The sequence below is a fragment of the Leuciscus leuciscus genome, assembly GCF_965113295.1.
Source record: "Leuciscus leuciscus genome assembly, chromosome: 1".
NCBI lineage: Eukaryota > Metazoa > Chordata > Actinopteri > Cypriniformes > Leuciscidae > Leuciscus > Leuciscus leuciscus.
The window spans coordinates 24890129-24911510 of record NC_138725.1 but is presented as its reverse complement, the minus strand read 5'-3'; the positions used below and the strand labels follow the sequence as shown (position 1 = coordinate 24911510).

General features: G+C 39.6%; 1 protein-coding gene and 1 long non-coding RNA gene across 3 annotated transcripts in view; one reads left to right on the top strand and one right to left on the bottom strand.

Moving 5' to 3' along the window:
• LOC309501775 (major histocompatibility complex class I-related gene protein-like) overlaps positions 1 to 2702 on the top strand; it is a 52758-nt gene extending 50056 nt beyond the window's left edge. The window contains exon 7 of one of the 2 annotated variants that reach the window (XM_082174034.1): positions 15 to 2702. The gene's annotated coding sequence lies outside the window, so the exon portion shown is untranslated. The remainder of the gene's footprint in view (positions 1 to 14) is intronic. The other variant, XM_082174033.1, reaches the window with a different exon arrangement.
• Positions 763 to 21382, bottom strand: part of LOC309503269 — a 30189-nt gene continuing 9569 nt past the window's right edge. Inside the window, exon 2 of the long non-coding RNA XR_014207589.1 lies at positions 763 to 5762. This is a non-coding gene — a long non-coding RNA (uncharacterized lncRNA). The remainder of the gene's footprint in view (positions 5763 to 21382) is intronic.

The following is a 21382-nucleotide window of genomic DNA, read 5'->3' as shown; positions in this document are numbered from 1 at the left end:
TTTAATCATTTCAGGAGATCACTCGGATGACTGAGGAGAATTATCAATATTCACTCGTGGAACATAAAGAGGGGGCCTCATATGTCTATTGTTTGTCTATTCTAATCTTTTATTTTATTACATCATTTATACATTTCATGATAATCAATGTACTATTTAAATTTTTTATTACGTACTGTAAATATTCTTAACGTTACTGAATGAAATGTCAAACCCATAAAAAGGAACTAACTGCACAATTCTGAGGTGTTGATGGACACGATCTACTCCATATGTTTTGATTAGGCGTGCTCAATTTAAAATTTTCTCAGCTTTTTGTTCAAAATGTTGCTTTTTTTCAAACTTACGCACATTCAAATGTTGTGTTACGTCCTGAAGCCGTAAAGTATGAATATTCATGATAGAGGTGTGATTATGTTGCCATGTTTTTTCCCCCCTTTATTATCTGTCTCTCCCCTGCATCCCACTGTCCATGCTAAAAAAAAAGTGTGTCCCAAAGCATAGTATATTGAAAAGTGTACACCAAAAGTCCCCGATGGTCTACTATTTCAGGTAGATTTTTGAAGTGTGGGTCCATACTCACTAGAACAGCTTATATTACCCATAACCCATTGCGATTAGGAGGAGGATTCAGTTCAGAACTACAAAAGAGAAAAAAGTGTTAAAAAAACTACAAAACATGGCAGATGTGCATGACCGACGGTGAGAAGTTAAGATAAAGGTTTGAGTGACTACTAATCAGTTTAACCTGATAAAAAAATATTTATTTAATGTTATCCGTGTTATATTTCATCTGCAATAAGAATGTGGACTTTTATAATGATCCGTTCGGCCTTTAACTTTTAAATGCATCTTTATTAGGGGTGTAACGATTCGTTTTAACAACGATTCGATTCGTATCGCGATTCGTGGTTGTCGATATGATTCAAGGACGATATTGGTTCATTTAGAACGATACGATCCGAAACGATTCAGTGACTTGAAATCGATTCAGTGACTTTTTAGCCAAAAATTCTTGTAAGGGAATCAGGTATCAATTAATTATGGATATAAATAAACAAGTAAACAACAATTAATGTCAAATGCATTCACATTTTATTTGAATAAAGTAGGACTGCACGATTATGACAAAAATTATAATTGTCGATTATTCCCTTGAAATTGTAATTGCGATTATTAATTACGATTATCACAACATTGAATGATGTTTTGAATAGTTTGGCCATGGGACCCACATTTCCCCATGGTCATCAAGCCGCGACCCACCTTTTTAGGAATTATATAGGCCTATTATAATACATTTTTTTTACACAAAAATTGTTGACACACAAGTCCCCCTTTACTTAACATACAAAAAATTTTTTAAGAATATGACAAATACTGATAAACAGTAGGCACTTCGAGGTTAAGCTATTAAATAGCAGTCCCAAACTAGTTTTTGTTAATACAATCTTGGTATGAGCCACCACAGTCATATACAAATATACAAAACCAGTAAGTGGCATTTTGTTATGGAAACAAACAACAATTAGGCTACCATGGTGATACACAATACTTAGAAGAACTGGTAAAGAAACATGGAAACTGCTCCTGATAAATAGCAACACGCATGTACCAATAACGTAATTTATTGGTATTTTACTTTTATTTCTTAACTTACTAATTTACGACGTTGCATTCTCGTATGTCTTTTGCACTTTAGTGAAGTGATACAGCGCGCTCCGGCGCATTTGCACATGCAATTGAAGAGTGCGGGCTACTGCAGTAGCGGCTGAGAGGACAGGAAAGTCAGTTTTTCTGAGGTGAGAGACTTTGCGCTGCTTGTTGTCTTTGCGCTGCTGCTGGCGCGTCACGCATGGCGACGATATAAATCGATACATCGATGTAGTTGATGAATCGTTACACCCCTAATCTTTATGCATAAATTAAAAAACAAACGTTAAAAACGCTATTGTACAATGTGTTAGTATGTCCCAAAGCTTCTCTACTCTTTTGCTACACACTCAAAAGTATCTACTTTTTCTTCACAAAAGAGTACATACTTTTAGGGCATAGTATAAGTAGGTGAATTGAGACGGAGCATCTCTCTCACTCTGCTTGCTTAGCAGTCACTAATAAATAATTATTTATCTCCTCAGCTTTCATTGTCAATTGCGCTCGCTCCTGTTGTGTGTCCTCAAACTGGCAACCCTTGTGAGCGTCGTGTCTGAGGAGGCGGGGAAACAACGACCTCTGATATTTTGAATTTGGACTGCAGTACCCATTTCAACCACTAGTTGTCAATCTCACATACTGCACCTTTAACTACCAGTTTTGAGAGATCTTTAATCCTGTTGAATTGGGAAAACTGTGTGTGTTGTGTTTTCCTGTTGAAAGTCAACTCTGAATTCCCTGTTGTCTGCTGTGATACAGCTAGTTAGATTCTACCCAAGTTTATTTCTTTGTTTTCAATCAAAAGGGAGAGGGTGCCGATTTATTTTGTATCTAACGTTTATCCCTGTTTTTTGTTAGTAAGGGAGTTGAGGAAAGCTTGTGTTGTTTATTTATTTTCTTTTACCTGAATAGGTTATTTAGTACTCCCCCTATTAATAAGAAAAAAAATTTTTTGCATGAATCTATTAATCAACCTCAGTCCTGCTCAAAAATATTAAATGTTTAAAAAAAATTCAGGATTTTAACTCTTTAATTGCCAAATTCGTAAATGATGTCACTTATTTGGGAAAAAAAACACACACAAAATTACTCATTTTCAATATAAAATGTGATTGTGGACTGGATTTTTTTTTACCTTTTATCACAGTCTTGGACATGTCAAAGATTAGAAACAACATTGGTTTTGATGCATTGTTAGTTTTTGTGCAGCATCAGATTTGAACTTTTTTCTCCCTCATTTACTGTTCCTGGCTGTTTTTGCCCCATTGACTTCCATTATAACCACATTTTTTTTATTGCAAAGCCATGACACCATATAATCATGCATTTTTGATTGTTGGTCTTTTTCCCTGTTGGGAAGAGGTCAAATTTGTAATTTTTACTGTTGATAACCAGGTGGAACCATTAACCCTTTAGATAGGCCTGTGCAAAAAAAAAAAAAGCTTAGTTTCTGGCTTTTACATGGAGTTATATGGAGTTTATAAGGAGTATAATAGCATAATAAAGTGTGTGTGTGTGTGTGTGTGTGTGTGTGTGTGTGTGTGTGTGTGTGTGTGTGTGTGTGTGTGTGTGTGTGTGTGTGTGTGTGTGTGTGTGTGTGTACTCACCTTGATGCGTCTGAGAAAATCTAAATATGCACCTCAGCTCTCAGAACTACATGGAGTAAACAAAAACAAAGTAAGTGTATTTATGCATCTGCTGCCTTTTGATGGTGAGAAATGCAGACTAAACAAAAACAAAGCAAGTGGATTTAAACGCGTGCATGCAAGCCTGCTGGTCATTTGATGGTGAGAAGAGCAGCAAGCAACATGAGAAAGGGCTTGACTTGTAGTGAAGTTTTGGAGATGATTATGCATCCTGACCCTTCCAGCGAGCTGCAGGATGTATCGTCTTCTCCCTCTGACACCACAGACTCAGGAGAGTCAGATCCTGATTTGGATGTGGCACCCTCATCATCCTCTCTAGCTTCCACTGAAGGCGAGGAGGATTCGGAGGATCCTGGATCTGGGTGGATTGGGAGAAACGACAAAGTGTGGTTTTCCACTAACGCGGAGACAACTCCCTTTCTCCAGCCTGCCAGAGGCGTGACTCCAGGGCCGACGCGCTATGCCATCACAAGGCATAGTCATACATGTTTGTATGACTGTACAAACATGTATGTGTTGACGCGAGTCATGCTGACAATGAGGTCAATCATCTCCTCCGTAAAAAACAGATTGAACACGGAATCCATGTTCTGGACCCTTGTGATGGCATAGCGCGTCGGCCCTGGAGTCACGCCTCTGGCAGGCTGAAGAAAGGGAGTTGTCTCCGCGTTAGTGGAAAACCACACTTCGCCGTTTCTCCCAATCCACCCAGATCCAGGATCCTCCGAATCCTCCTCACCTTCATTCGAAGCTAGAGAGGATGATGAGGGTGATCCAAATCAGGATCTGACTCTCCTGAGTCTGTGGTGTCAGAGGGAGAAGACGATACATCCTGCAGCTCGCTGGAAGGGTCAGGATGCATAATCATCTCTAAAACTTCACAACAAGTCAAGCCCTTTCTCATGTTGCTTGCTGCTCTTCTCACCATCAAATGACCAGCAGGCTTGCATGCACGCGTTTAAATCCACTTGCTTTGTTTTTGTTTAGTCTGCATTTCTCACCATCAAAAGGCAGCAGATGCATAAATACACTTACTTTGTTTTTGTTTACTCCATGTAGTTCTGAGAGCTGAGGTGCATATTTAGATTTTCTCAGACGCATCAAGGTGAGTACACACACACACACACTTACTTTATTATGCTATTATACTCCATATAACTCCATGTAAAAGCCAGAAACTAAGCTTTTTTTTGCACAGGCCTATCTAAAGGGTTAATGGTTCCACCTGGTTATCAACAGTAAAAAGTACAAATTTGACCTCTTCCCAACAGGGAAAACCACCAACAATCAAAAATGCATGATTATATGGTGTCATGGCTTTGCAATTAAAAAATGTGGTTATAATGGAAGTCAATGGGGCAAAACCAGCCAGGAACAGTAAATGAGGGAGAAAAAGTTAAAATCTGATGCTGCACAAAAACTAACAATGCATCAAAACCAATGTTGTTTCTAATCTTTGACATGTCCAAGACTGTGATAAAAGGTAAAAAAAAAATCCAGTCCACAATCACGTTTTATATTGAAAATGAGTAATTTTGTGTGTTTTTTTCCCCCAAATCAGTGACATCATTTACGAATTTGGCAATTAAAGAGTTAAAATCCTATATATTTTTTTAAACATTTAATATTTTTGAGCAGGACTGAGGTTGATTAATAGATTCATGCAAAAAAAATAGAAAAAAATATTTATCTGATACATTTTTACAGCAGTTTAAAGTAGTGGCTGTTTTCAGCCACGAAACATAACGAAAGGGTAGTAAATTTGCCCACAGGGTACTGTTGAGTTTTTGAAAAATTTCAAAGCATTTTCCCAAAATATGTGTCAAAATAAGATTTGTAACCAAAAATCATTCCATTTGCTGAAACACAGAAAAAGTTATGGCCAAATTTAGACTAAAAAATACCCCATAGTGGATGAAAACATCCCCAACAGCACATAAGGGTTAAGGTGTATTTTTTGTGTGAAACTCTTCTCACATTGATCGCAGGTGAACGGCTTCACTTCAGCGTGAACTCTCATGTGAACATCAAGACTTCGTTTGTATGGAAAACTCTTCCCACACTGATCACATGGGAACGGCTTCTCTCCGATGTGGATCCTCATGTGTTCATTAAGATATCATTTTAGTTTGAAGCTTGTCCCACATTGATCACATTCATGCGGCTTCTCTCCGGTGTGGGTTTTCATGTGTGTATTAAGATTTGGTTTTTGTGTGAAACTCTTTCCACATTGATCACATGAGAACGGCTTCTCTCCGGTATGAACTCTCATGTGAACATCAAGATGTTTGGTTGAGATACTTTTTCCACACTGAGTGCAGGTTGTGGATTTCTTGGCTCTTCTTTTCTTTAAAAATGTATTTTTAGTCTTTGAGCGACTCAAAGGTTTTTCTCCAGGTCTGACATGATGTTTCTCCTCCACTTCACTCAGTTCTTCACTCTCCTCCTTCACTTCCATCAGGTCTGAAATGAAAGAGAGAAAAAAAGATAAATTTAATTTTCAGTAAATCAAAATAATTAAAATAGAGAAATATGAAGTGACAGGACATAAAAGTGAGCTCTGATGTAATAGAGAACTGCTATAAAATACTACAATCATTTTGATCAAATAAGTATCTTTGCATGAATGAGGTACATTGATCTTGATTTGGAATTAAACAACTAATCCCAACTAACATTTCTTTTTCTTGCAGAATAAACATGAATGCTTTTGAAAACTAAATGTCTCCAACACAGGACAAAGTGTGTCTGAATCATGTCTGAATATGACAAAGGGGAAATTAAACTAGAAAGATGTCTTAATATAAAATCCCATGACTCTGAGTAACAAGCTGAAGTAATCAAGAAATCCAGATTTGCTTTTACCTAGTAACAGAAGGGTGTCTGAATTATACATATAAATAACCAATCATATTGGAGAAAAATTATGTATTGATGTATTGATGTCGCCTTTGCCATGCTCCTATTCTATAAAAACTGTTTTCAAAGGCATTGTCTGGAGTCTGTCTGGTTAATACTGTGCAGCAGATTAGTGGAACACTAGAGATAAACAACTGAGAAAGAAAACAGATGCGTGTCATTTATATAAGGTTTGTGCATTTGTCTTAAAGGGACAGCAGCCTAATGTACCCACAACAGTGTCACCAATGGTGTTCAATCAACAAAAGAGAAAATGACTTTTGTAGCGTTAACCAAAATAAATTGTATTAATTATATTAGTTATATTTCATTTATACAGTGAAGACTTATTTGACATTTTTCTGAATATGGTCAAATTTATCTGAAAAACAATGCATTGATTATTTCAATTTTATCTTTATGCTTGTAATTTGTTTATTAAATTCTATGCAGATTCACTCCCCAACAAAATTCCTCAAATTATTCTAGAATGATTAATTATTTTCAAATAGAGCCATTCAAATCATCTGGTGAAATTGTTTTAATAGCGTGATATATATATATATATATAGTAGAAAATATTATCGCAAGGTACATTTTCCAATATCGCCCAGCCCTATTAGGGGAATATAATATAGGGTAATTTCTACCACAATCTTCAGACATAGGCACAAATCTCATGTTTCTGTAGTGAGAAATATTAAATATACACTAGATTGCCAAAAGTGCTGGGACGTCTGATTTTACATGCACATGAACTTTAATGACATCCCATTATTAACCCGTAGGGTATAATATGCACTGTAAAAAAATTAAATCTTTAAAAAACAGTCAATGACTGTCAGCTACGGCTGCCAAACAAAAACCATAAAAATAAAGTAAAATATCCTTATTTAAATGAAGTGCAAAAAAACTTTTACAGAAATTTTCCTTAAATGTTTTACAGAAAAACACTGTTATTTTACAGCTATTTCCTTCAAACACCTTCACTGTAAAAAAATCCCATTAAAAAAACAGTCAAATGACTGTCAGCAATGGCTGCCATACAAAACCTGTAAAATTAATGTAAAATATCCTAATTTAAATAAGTGCATATTGCAGAGTAGACTCTGTATAGGATGATCACGAAGACACGAACCCAAAAGTTAAAGTGAAACGCGATCTCCATGATGCACCTAAATTAGGCTCCAAATATTTGATCCAAATTGCTGATCGTCTCAATGCGCAAGTAGCAACTCATTTAAAATGTACATTACTTTATTTTATTAAAGTTAAATTCAATATTCGTCACAATACATTGAAAAGTGTGTGTGTGTGTGGTGTGTGAATAATGACTAACTTTTACAGCACCAACTTAAGTGAAGAAAAAAAAAAACATGGCAGCAGATGAAAATAAAATATAACAAGCAGCATTTATCGGGGTTCAAGCTGTTAAGGCCTTTAAGGCCTTTAAGAACAAAAGCATCAAAAGTTATTAAGTTTTATTTAGCAAGCATTTAACCACTGACATATATGATGGAAAAGACCATTTACAGCCAATACAGGCAGTTTACCATAGGAAATATATGGTTTTCAAAGCTTTTTGACAGTTATAGCACCTTTTTGCCTGAGTCTTCTTACAGTCTTGCCTGATCTCCACCACTTTTATTAGTAGTACTCAAAGTGTGCCCATATATATGTGTCAAATTTGTTGTAAATATGTTATTTTGATAAGGAGTTTAGACAATTATATTCAGTGGCGTAACAAGCCAACACCGGGCCCTTAAGTAGGATTATCAAGGCGGGCCCCTTGATGACGCAATTGATGACATTGATGACGCAATGTCCGCGAGTAAGCTACCATGAATAGGGCAGGATATGATCATACACAGCATATAAGAGATGAGATGACTAACAAAATCAGGAGGAGCCTACGCTCACCAAAAAACAAACAAACAAAAAAACACTGGTGACAGCGCACCATAACACATTGTTAGGCCTAGGTCCAAATACATAAAAAAGATGCTCTCTTACATTATAGCGGGATTTTCCGGGCTTTCCTATGTGCAACTGCAAAGTTGGTGATTAGATCAGGATTGTGCGCACGGGCATTCTCAATTGACCATTTGCAGGGAGTTTGATTGACAGGCGATCTGACTAATCATAATCCGCCATTTTGTCCCACAAAGCAGTCAGGAGAGTTAGTAGATTAACATTGGAGGATTTAAATTTGAAAAACAAAGTGTACTGACGTCTTAGCACTTTAAAACAACATTCCTTTTATGTTCATTCATGTTTATTTTAATGCTATAAATTAACTAGAAGGAAGAGATGATTGGTTCACGAGCAGCTTTAACTGAGCCTCGAGTCTACAGCGATCTGTCAGATCTGGATATTTTGATATTTAATTTTATTTGATCAATCAATAAATTCCTCTTGAAACAAACTTTGTTGTATTATTTTAATTTAATACTGTGAAGCTGCTTTGATACAATCTGTATTGTGAAAAGCGCTATACAAATAAACCTGACTTGACTTGACACATTAAAGAGTCACAAAACAGTATTTATTGTTTAAATGTCTCTAAAAAGTGACTACATTTGAAAGGTGAGACTTTTGCCGCTTTTCCATTACCAGTACCAGCTCAACTCGACTCGACTCGACTCGACTCGCTTTTCGCTCCGTTTTCCATTGCAGATAGTACCTCCACAATAGTACCTGGTCGTCATAGCGACGCCGCAGGAAACTGCTGTGACTTAATCTTCTACGCGAGATACATCCGCTGCCACACACACAGGACAAAGGAGGAAATCGAGTGTATGCTGTTTTTGGATGTTTTTGTTTTTGCTGTTTTTTATTCAGGATACTCCGTCTGGCGCGTGCAATGATGACGCAGTGAATAGTGACGATTCTCTCTGACCAGTCAGCAGTCTGCCGTGTTTTCACGTCACATTTTAGTATCGCCTCAGCTCGCTTAGAACCTCGCCGGAGGTGGTACGAAAAAAAGTACCTGGAAGCAGGTACAGGTACAACTTTTATACAGTGGAAAAAGTACAGTGTTACACTGTGTAGTGGAAAAGCGCCATTTGTTTCATATCAAAAGTACTTGTCTGTCAGCGCGCAGTCTTCTCTCTGATCCGCAATGTATTTTTCACTGCGTGAGAACTTGGTGTGGTGTGAGAGTGGCGTCGCTTGTCAGACATAGCAACAGTAACTAAAGTGGGCGGGTCTTTGCGAATGGTCATTGACAGTATGGACGGGGATTCGCCAGTCCCAATTCAAAACAAATTCCATCACAATCCATCATTGTTCGTTTCAAACATGTGAGAGCATCAAAATGATCCATGGGTGAAATTGATTGGATTTAATTCATTTTTTTGTCAGTTCCTATCATAATTTTAACATTTTGGCGTTATTGTTTAGCTATTTACCTATGTTTTCAAATTTTCATTGTTTTTTTGTTGTTGTCTCGATCGGACTAACGGCTTTGAAGATAAACACAATTTTTTAAAGCTCTAAATGACACTTACAAAAAACCATAAGGCGAAACCTGGCATGTTTGGTATTGTTGGACTCGGCAAGGATTCAGGAGTCTTAGGAGGTCACTCCTGTGAAAAAACACTGGCATTGTGTCAATGACGTATACTGAGTTTTTTGAGATACACCAATGTTCTCATAGACTATCATGGCACCCTGGACAAAGACACTGCGTGCCAATTTTCAGTAGACTAACAGTTGGGTGCGCTTATAGCTATTTTCATGAATTTTTTCACTGTTATAGCGCCAACAATTGGCCAATTGTCACAATTTTTTTCATGTCAACTCAGATTGAGCTTATGAACATGTGTCCCAAGTTTAGCGAAAATATCTCTTTCCGCTCACAAGTTATAACCATTTTATAGTGCCACCAAGTGGACAATTGTCATGATTTTTTTTCACATGACCTCAGATTGAGCTCATGAACATGTGTCCCAAGTTTTGCGAAAATATCTCTTTCCGTTCACAAGTTATAACCGTTTTATAGTGCCACCAAGTGGCCAATTGTTGCGATTTTTTTCAAGTGATCTCAGATTGAGCTCAGGAAGATGTACCCCAAGTTTAGCAAAAAAATATCTTTCCGTTCACAATTTATAACCGTTTTAGTAAAAGTGGCCCTGGTGCCGTCAAATATTTTGGTTCCCCTTATCGACCGTTAATTAAAATTTTGAATTATTTGGATGATTATTGATTGTCAGACTCCAGAGAATATTCCTGCAGTGGTTTGGTTCCGATCGGGCCAAAAACCTAGGAGAAGTTCGCAAAAATAGGTTTTTCAAAAAAATGCAATTTACTCGAAATTGGCGCCTGAAGGGCGAGCAAATCGGAGATAGCCATTTTGTCCGGCTTGAGCCAAGGATTCCAACGATATAAGACACTTGATCCTGGGAAAACGGTCTAAGAGTTATGAGTGATTTAGTACTTTTGGTTGCTGTAGCGCCACCTATGGGCCAATTGGGGTCATACTCTGATAGGTTGTCCCCAAATTGAGGCCTACCATCTGGCCAGGTTTCACGTCTCTAGGCCTTACGGTTTGTCCTGCACGATGCGTTTTACGAATCCTTACAATTACAATAGGGTTTCAGCATTTCATGCTTGAACCCCTAATAAGAATGAAGGCTTTTTGCCAGTTATAGCGCCACCTATGGTCCGATCTCCATGAAACTCTGCATGCTTCCTCACCATGTTCTGACACATATGCTCATCAATTTTTGTGAAGTTCTGAGTTTTCATTTGGGATTTATAGGCTTTTTAGTGTATTTTGCCACGCCCCTTTTCTAAATGACCCTGTTACAGCCACCCAAATGCAAAAGTTCAACTTTTTTTCGATAATTATTGATCTAGAGAGTCCAGAGAATTGTCCTAGACTGGTTTGGTTCCGATCGGGCCAAAAACCAGGGACTAGTTCGCAAAAGTAGGTTTTGGACAAAATCCGACATAGCAGAAAATTTTCCCAGCCTACATCCAAATCGGAGATAGCCATTTTGTCCGCCTTGAGCCAAGGATTCCAACGATATAAGACACTTGATCCTGGGACAAACGGTCTAAGAGTTATGAGCGATTTAGTACTTTTGGTTGCTGTAGCGCCACCTATGGGCCAATTGGGGTCATACTCTGATAGGTTGTCCCCAAATTGAGGCCTACCATCTGGCCAGGTTTCACGTCTCTAGGCCTTACGGTTTGTCCTGCACGATGCGTTTTACGAATCCTTACAATTACAATAGGGTTTCAGCATTTCATGCTTGAACCCCTAATAAGAATGAAGGCTTTTTGCCAGTTATAGCGCCACCTATGGTCCGATCTCCATGAAACTCTGCATGCTTCCTCACCATGTTCTGACACATATGCTCATCAATTTTTGTGAAGTTCTGAGTTTTCATTTGGGATTTATAGGCTTTTTAGTGTATTTTGCCACGCCCCTTTTCTAAATTACCCTGTTACAGCCACCCAAATGCAAAAGTTCAACTTTTTTTCGATAATTATTGATCTAGAGAGTCCAGAGAATTGTCCTAGACTGGTTTGGTTCCGATCGGGCCAAAAACCAGGGACTAGTTCGCAAAAGTAGGTTTTGGACAAAATCCGACATAGCAGAAAATTTTCCCAGCCTACATCCAAATCGGAGATAGCCATTTTGTCCGCCTTGAGCCAAGGATTCCAACGATATAAGACACTTGATCCTGGGACAAACGGTCTAAGAGTTATGAGCGATTTAGTACTTTTGGTTGCTGTAGCGCCACCTATGGGCCAATTGGGGTCATACTCTGATAGGTTGTCCCCAAATTGAGGCCTACCATCTGGCCAGGTTTCACGTCTCTAGGCCTTACGGTTTGTCCTGCACGATGCGTTTTACGAATCCTTACAATTACAATAGGGTTTCAGCATTTCATGCTTGAACCCCTAATAAGAATGAAGGCTTTTTGCCAGTTATAGCGCCACCTATGGTCCGATCTCCATGAAACTCTGCATGCTTCCTCACCATGTTCTGACACATATGCTCATCAATTTTTGTGAAGTTCTGAGTTTTCATTTGGGATTTATAGGCTTTTTAGTGTATTTTGCCACGCCCCTTTTCTAAATTACCCTGTTACAGCCACCCAAATGCAAAAGTTCAACTTTTTTTCGATAATTATTGATCTAGAGAGTCCAGAGAATTGTCCTAGACTGGTTTGGTTCCGATCGGGCCAAAAACCAGGGACTAGTTCGCAAAAGTAGGTTTTGGACAAAATCCGACATAGCAGAAAATTTTCCCTGCCTACATCCAAATCGGAGATAGCCATTTTGTCCGCCTTGAGCCAAGGATTCCAACGATATAAGACACTTGATCCTGGGACAAACGGTCTAAGAGTTATGAGCGATTTAGTACTTTTGGTTGCTGTAGCGCCACCTATGGGCCAATTGGGGTCATACTCTGATAGGTTGTCCCCAAATTGAGGCCTACCATCTGGCCAGGTTTCACGTCTCTAGGCCTTACGGTTTGTCCTGCACGATGCGTTTTACGAATCCTTACAATTACAATAGGGTTTCAGCATTTCATGCTTGAACCCCTAATAAGAATGAAGGCTTTTTGCCAGTTATAGCGCCACCTATGGTCCGATCTCCATGAAACTCTGCATGCTTCCTCACCATGTTCTGACACATATGCTCATCAATTTTTGTGAAGTTCTGAGTTTTCATTTGGGATTTATAGGCTTTTTAGTGTATTTTGCCACGCCCCTTTTCTAAATGACCCTGTTACAGCCACCCAAATGCAAAAGTTCAACTTTTTTTCGATAATTATTGATCTAGAGAGTCCAGAGAATTGTCCTAGACTGGTTTGGTTCCGATCGGGCCAAAAACCAGGGACTAGTTCGCAAAAGTAGGTTTTGGACAAAATCCGACATAGCAGAAAATTTTCCCAGCCTACATCCAAATCGGAGATAGCCATTTTGTCCGCCTTGAGCCAAGGATTCCAACGATATAAGACACTTGATCCTGGGACAAACGGTCTAAGAGTTATGAGCGATTTAGTACTTTTGGTTGCTGTAGCGCCACCTATGGGCCAATTGGGGTCATACTCTGATAGGTTGTCCCCAAATTGAGGCCTACCATCTGGCCAGGTTTCACGTCTCTAGGCCTTACGGTTTGTCCTGCACGATGCGTTTTACGAATCCTTACAATTACAATAGGGTTTCAGCATTTCATGCTTGAACCCCTAATAAGAATGAAGGCTTTTTGCCAGTTATAGCGCCACCTATGGTCCGATCTCCATGAAACTCTGCATGCTTCCTCACCATGTTCTGACACATATGCTCATCAATTTTTGTGAAGTTCTGAGTTTTCATTTGGGATTTATAGGCTTTTTAGTGTATTTTGCCACGCCCCTTTTCTAAATGACCCTGTTACAGCCACCCAAATGCAAAAGTTCAACTTTTTTTCGATAATTATTGATCTAGAGAGTCCAGAGAATTGTCCTAGACTGGTTTGGTTCCGATCGGGCCAAAAACCAGGGACTAGTTCGCAAAAGTAGGTTTTGGACAAAATCCGACATAGCAGAAAATTTTCCCTGCCTACATCCAAATCGGAGATAGCCATTTTGTCCGCCTTGAGCCAAGGATTCCAACGATATAAGACACTTGATCCTGGGACAAACGGTCTAAGAGTTATGAGCGATTTAGTACTTTTGGTTGCTGTAGCGCCACCTATGGGCCAATTGGGGTCATACTCTGATAGGTTGTCCCCAAATTGAGGCCTACCATCTGGCCAGGTTTCACGTCTCTAGGCCTTACGGTTTGTCCTGCACGATGCGTTTTACGAATCCTTACAATTACAATAGGGTTTCAGCATTTCATGCTTGAACCCCTAATAAGAATGAAGGCTTTTTGCCAGTTATAGCGCCACCTATGGTCCGATCTCCATGAAACTCTGCATGCTTCCTCACCATGTTCTGACACATATGCTCATCAATTTTTGTGAAGTTCTGAGTTTTCATTTGGGATTTATAGGCTTTTTAGTGTATTTTGCCACGCCCCTTTTCTAAATTACCCTGTTACAGCCACCCAAATGCAAAAGTTCAACTTTTTTTAGATAATTATTGATCTAGAGAGTCCAGAGAATTGTCCTAGACTGGTTTGGTTCCGATCGGGCCAAAAACCAGGGACTAGTTCGCAAAAGTAGGTTTTGGACAAAATCCGACATAGCAGAAAATTTTCCCAGCCTACATCCAAATCGGAGATAGCCATTTTGTCCGCCTTGAGCCAAGGATTCCAACGATATAAGACACTTGATCCTGGGACAAACGGTCTAAGAGTTCTGAGCGATTTAGTACTTTTGGTTGCTGTAGCGCCACCTATGGGCCAATTGGGGTCATACTCTGATAGGTTGTCCCCAAATTGAGGCCTACCATCTGGCCAGGTTTCACGTCTCTAGGCCTTACGGTTTGTCCTGCACGATGCGTTTTACGAATCTTTACAATTACAATAGGGTTTCAGCATTTCATGCTTGAACCCCTAATAAGAATGAAGGCTTTTTGCCAGTTATAGCGCCACCTATGGTCCGATCTCCATGAAACTCTGCATGCTTCCTCACCATGTTCTGACACATATGCTCATCAATTTTTGTGAAGTTCTGAGTTTTCATTTGGGATTTATAGGCTTTTTAGTGTATTTTGCCACGCCCCTTTTCTAAATGACCCTGTTACAGCCACCCAAATGCAAAAGTTCAACTTTTTTTCGATAATTATTGATCTAGAGAGTCCAGAGAATTGTCCTAGACTGGTTTGGTTCCGATCGGGCCAAAAACCAGGGACTAGTTCGCAAAAGTAGGTTTTGGACAAAATCCGACATAGCAGAAAATTTTCCCAGCCTACATCCAAATCGGAGATAGCCATTTTGTCCGCCTTGAGCCAAGGATTCCAACGATATAAGACACTTGATCCTGGGACAAACGGTCTAAGAGTTATGAGCGATTTAGTACTTTTGGTTGCTGTAGCGCCACCTATGGGCCAATTGGGGTCATACTCTGATAGGTTGTCCCCAAATTGAGGCCTACCATCTGGCCAGGTTTCACGTCTCTAGGCCTTACGGTTTGTCCTGCACGATGCGTTTTACGAATCCTTACAATTACAATACTGCCCTACAAAGGCAAAACGCCGTAACATCATGTTTGGTCAAAAATGAGTTAGTGTCATTTTTGTGGTATTTGAGACCTCCTTTATCATGTGAATAAATATCGTGAGTCAATTTGATTGTTTTAACGAGAAAATAAGGGCCATGACAACCGTAACTTCCAAAACCATACGAGAAACCACAGCAGAACGCCGTAACAGTTGTTACGGCTCTTTGCCTTTGTTCCAGCACGCTGAAGTTGAGTTACGGTGTTCTGACTTTGTTTAGCCTGGCATCAAGAGAGATGTTACGGTGCCGCTGTGATGTTACTGTACTCTGGCTTTGTCATACTGTCAAATGTGGCGCTCTTTAATTGTCACCAAACCACGTAACATACACACAATATATCTTTGGCCAGACAAACTGCTCCAAGTATGCAATCAGAAACAAAGCAAGGTGAACAAGCCATACTTAGATGGTATGCAAGCTAATAGGTTGTCATAAATGTTGTTATTTTTGTTCAGGGCGATGGTTCAGATCTGTCAATATCAGTGACAGCCCGGAGATAGCTAAATTTAATCTGTGTCACGTAAGTTAGCGCTAACGTTGACACTCGCCTCACATCAGACGCCGAAAACCAATTATTAAATACACAGGCATCCTACCTTTCCATGCAATCCGATATAATCCATGGAAGATGCATAATCCATAATCCATAGCAATGCACGTCATCTGCTGTATCCACAACAATCAATCCGTGTTTGAGCCATATTTCCTTCTTGCAGGTGTTCATGTCAGATCTTACACAAATCCATATAGCACTAAGCTAGTTATCGCTAACGTCCGTACAAAGTAGGCTAACCTAAATGGTAAAAGTAATTCCAACTTTTTTTCGGTTGACTCTGTCTATATTATCTCAGAAATAAAAAGCAGTAATCCAAGTCGAGTTGGTTGACTGTGCATCTTGAGCAGTTTGGTGGCCCTTAACCCTTTAACTGTCACCGTCATTTTAATTCAACCTCTAATAAACGCATAAAAAGAGCGCATATGTGCGTTATAGCGGGCAGCCGCATCACGAATCGAGAATCCATAATATTTTTGTTTATATATATATTTTTTTAAATCTGACTTTTTTTTTTTAGATAATTTAATTGGTGTTATTTTTTTTAACTCTTGGTATAAAAACAAACTGAGCTTTCTACCAATGTTTCATTATTTTTCATGTTTATTGCTATTTCAAAATAAAGGCCTAAACACGCCTAATGAATATGAAATATTCTTGTTGCAAATTGATAAATTACTGCTCCTCTGTAATTTATAAAAAAACATTTGTATTCAATTATAATTAAATTATCTTTATTGTGAAAATATTTCTTGCATTTATTCATACTGTACATACTGTACTGCAAAGTAACTTATCTGTTTATCTGTATCTGTCATACTGTTTAACGTTGTTAGTGTTGCCGCACTATCCTGATCATTATAGCACTAAATAGGAACAACCAAAGGTCTTCTATATAATTTAAAACACATACCATGAAGACTAGACCTTGGTTAGGTGTTCTTATAATGGATGTAAGTATGGGGGACAGCAAGCAAATATTGATTATATGTCAGTTACTGCCTTTTGCCTTTGCACGACTCCTTATTTTTGGCATATGATACAAAGGCAGAGTACAGTAACAGCCAAACAAGGGTCAAAGGTCAAGTTTGAGCTCAAGATTTTTTGCATACAAACATTTCTTCATTATAGCAACTAGTTGTCAAATTTTGGGAGTCCTACCTATAATACTTTTGTCTGGACAAAACAGAAACTTTAAAGTCATTTTTCTCAGTTTCACACTCTAGCGAGTTAAGGTCTTTTGCCTTTGCAGGGCAGAATAGGGTTTCAGCATTTCATGCTTGAACCCCTAATAAGAATGAAGGCTTTTTGCCAGTTATAGCGCCACCTATGGTCCGATCTCCATGAAACTCTGCATGCTTCCTCACCATGTTCTGACACATATGCTCATCAATTTTTGTGAAGTTCTGAGTTTTCATTTGGGATTTATAGGCTTTTTAGTGTATTTTGCCACGCCCCTTTTCTAAATGACCCTGTTACAGCCACCCAAATGCAAAAGTTCAACTTTTTTTCGATAATTATTGATCTAGAGAGTCCAGAGAATTGTCCTAGACTGGTTTGGTTCCGATCGGGCCAAAAACCAGGGACTAGTTCGCAAAAGTAGGTTTTGGACAAAATCCGACATAGCAGAAAATTTTCCCAGCCTACATCCAAATCGGAGATAGCCATTTTGTCCGCCTTGAGCCAAGGATTCCAACGATATAAGACACTTGATCCTGGGACAAACGGTCTAAGAGTTATGAGCGATTTAGTACTTTTGGTTGCTGTAGCGCCACCTATGGGCCAATTGGGGTCATACTCTGATAGGTTGTCCCCAAATTGAGGCCTACCATCTGGCCAGGTTTCACGTCTCTAGGCCTTACGGTTTGTCCTGCACGATGCGTTTTACGAATCCTTACAATTACAATAGGGTTTCAGCATTTCATGCTTGAACCCCTAATAAGAATGAAGGCTTTTTGCCAGTTATAGCGCCACCTATGGTCCGATCTCCATGAAACTCTGCATGCTTCCTCACCATGTTCTGACACATATGCTCATCAATTTTTGTGAAGTTCTGAGTTTTCATTTGGGATTTATAGGCTTTTTAGTGTATTTTGCCACGCCCCTTTTCTAAATGACCCTGTTACAGCCACCCAAATGCAAAAGTTCAACTTTTTTTCGATAATTATTGATCTAGAGAGTCCAGAGAATTGTCCTAGACTGGTTTGGTTCCGATCGGGCCAAAAACCAGGGACTAGTTCGCAAAAGTAGGTTTTGGACAAAATCCGACATAGCAGAAAATTTTCCCTGCCTACATCCAAATCGGAGATAGCCATTTTGTCCGCCTTGAGCCAAGGATTCCAACGATATAAGACACTTGATCCTGGGACAAACGGTCTAAGAGTTATGAGCGATTTAGTACTTTTGGTTGCTGTAGCGCCACCTATGGGCCAATTGGGGTCATACTCTGATAGGTTGTCCCCAAATTGAGGCCTACCATCTGGCCAGGTTTCACGTCTCTAGGCCTTACGGTTTGTCCTGCACGATGCGTTTTACGAATCCTTACAATTACAATAGGGTTTCAGCATTTCATGCTTGAACCCCTAATAAGAATGAAGGCTTTTTGCCAGTTATAGCGCCACCTATGGTCCGATCTCCATGAAACTCTGCATGCTTCCTCACCATGTTCTGACACATATGCTCATCAATTTTTGTGAAGTTCTGAGTTTTCATTTGGGATTTATAGGCTTTTTAGTGTATTTTGCCACGCCCCTTTTCTAAATTACCCTGTTACAGCCACCCAAATGCAAAAGTTCAACTTTTTTTAGATAATTATTGATCTAGAGAGTCCAGAGAATTGTCCTAGACTGGTTTGGTTCCGATCGGGCCAAAAACCAGGGACTAGTTCGCAAAAGTAGGTTTTGGACAAAATCCGACATAGCAGAAAATTTTCCCAGCCTACATCCAAATCGGAGATAGCCATTTTGTCCGCCTTGAGCCAAGGATTCCAACGATATAAGACACTTGATCCTGGGACAAACGGTCTAAGAGTTATGAGCGATTTAGTACTTTTGGTTGCTGTAGCGCCACCTATGGGCCAATTGGGGTCATACTCTGATAGGTTGTCCCCAAATTGAGGCCTACCATCTGGCCAGGTTTCACGTCTCTAGGCCTTACGGTTTGTCCTGCACGATGCGTTTTACGAATCTTTACAATTACAATAGGGTTTCAGCATTTCATGCTTGAACCCCTAATAAGAATGAAGGCTTTTTGCCAGTTATAGCGCCACCTATGGTCCGATCTCCATGAAACTCTGCATGCTTCCTCACCATGTTCTGACACATATGCTCATCAATTTTTGTGAAGTTCTGAGTTTTCATTTGGGATTTATAGGCTTTTTAGTGTATTTTGCCACGCCCCTTTTCTAAATGACCCTGTTACAGCCACCCAAATGCAAAAGTTCAACTTTTTTTCGATAATTATTGATCTAGAGAGTCCAGAGAATTGTCCTAGACTGGTTTGGTTCCGATCGGGCCAAAAACCAGGGACTAGTTCGCAAAAGTAGGTTTTGGACAAAATCCGACATAGCAGAAAATTTTCCCAGCCTACATCCAAATCGGAGATAGCCATTTTGTCCGCCTTGAGCCAAGGATTCCAACGATATAAGACACTTGATCCTGGGACAAACGGTCTAAGAGTTATGAGCGATTTAGTACTTTTGGTTGCTGTAGCGCCACCTATGGGCCAATTGGGGTCATACTCTGATAGGTTGTCCCCAAATTGAGGCCTACCATCTGGCCAGGTTTCACGTCTCTAGGCCTTACGGTTTGTCCTGCACGATGCGTTTTACGAATCCTTACAATTACAATAGGGTTTCAGCATTTCATGCTTGAACCCCTAATAAGAATGAAGGCTTTTTGCCAGTTATAGCGCCACCTATGGTCCGATCTCCATGAAACTCTGCATGCTTCCTCACCATGTTCTGACACATATGCTCATCAATTTTTGTGAAGTTCTGAGTTTTCATTTGGGATTTATAGGCTTTTTAGTGTATTTTGCCACGCCCCTTTTCTAAATGACCCTGTTACAGCCACCCAAATGCAAAAGTTCAACTTTTTTTCGATAATTATTGATCTAGAGAGTCCAGAGAATTGTCCTAGACTGGTTTGGTTCCGATCGGGCCAAAAACCAGGGACTAGTTCGCAAAAGTAGGTTTTGGACAAAATCCGACATAGCAGAAAATTTTCCCAGCCTACATCCAAATCGGAGATAGCCATTTTGTCCGCCTTGAGCCAAGGATTCCAACGATATAAGACACTTGATCCTGGGACAAACGGTCTAAGAGTTATGAGCGATTTAGTACTTTTGGTTGCTGTAGCGCCACCTATGGGCCAATTGGGGTCATACTCTGATAGGTTGTCCCCAAATTGAGGCCTACCATCTGGCCAGGTTTCACGTCTCTAGGCCTTACGGTTTGTCCTGCACGATGCGTTTTACGAATCCTTACAATTACAATAGGGTTTCAGCATTTCATGCTTGAACCCCTAATAAGAATGAAGGCTTTTTGCCAGTTATAGCGCCACCTATGGTCCGATCTCCATGAAACTCTGCATGCTTCCTCACCATGTTCTGACACATATGCTCATCAATTTTTGTGAAGTTCTGAGTTTTCATTTGGGATTTATAGGCTTTTTAGTGTATTTTGCCACGCCCCTTTTCTAAATGACCCTGTTACAGCCACCCAAATGCAAAAGTTCAACTTTTTTTCGATAATTATTGATCTAGAGAGTCCAGAGAATTGTCCTAGACTGGTTTGGTTCCGATCGGGCCAAAAACCAGGGACTAGTTCGCAAAAGTAGGTTTTGGACAAAATCCGACATAGCAGAAAATTTTCCCTGCCTACATCCAAATCGGAGATAGCCATTTTGTCCGCCTTGAGCCAAGGATTCCAACGATATAAGACACTTGATCCTGGGACAAACGGTCTAAGAGTTATGAGCGATTTAGTACTTTTGGTTGCTGTAGCGCCACCTATGGGCCAATTGGGGTCATACTCTGATAGGTTGTCCCCAAATTGAGGCCTACCATCTGGCCAGGTTTCACGTCTCTAGGCCTTACGGTTTGTCCTGCACGATGCGTTTTACGAATCCTTACAATTACAATAGGGTTTCAGCATTTCATGCTTGAACCCCTAATAAGAATGAAGGCTTTTTGCCAGTTATAGCGCCACCTATGGTCCGATCTCCATGAAACTCTGCATGCTTCCTCACCATGTTCTGACACATATGCTCATCAATTTTTGTGAAGTTCTGAGTTTTCATTTGGGATTTATAGGCTTTTTAGTGTATTTTGCCACGCCCCTTTTCTAAATGACCCTGTTACAGCCACCCAAATGCAAAAGTTCAACTTTTTTTCGATAATTATTGATCTAGAGAGTCCAGAGAATTGTCCTAGACTGGTTTGGTTCCGATCGGGCCAAAAACCAG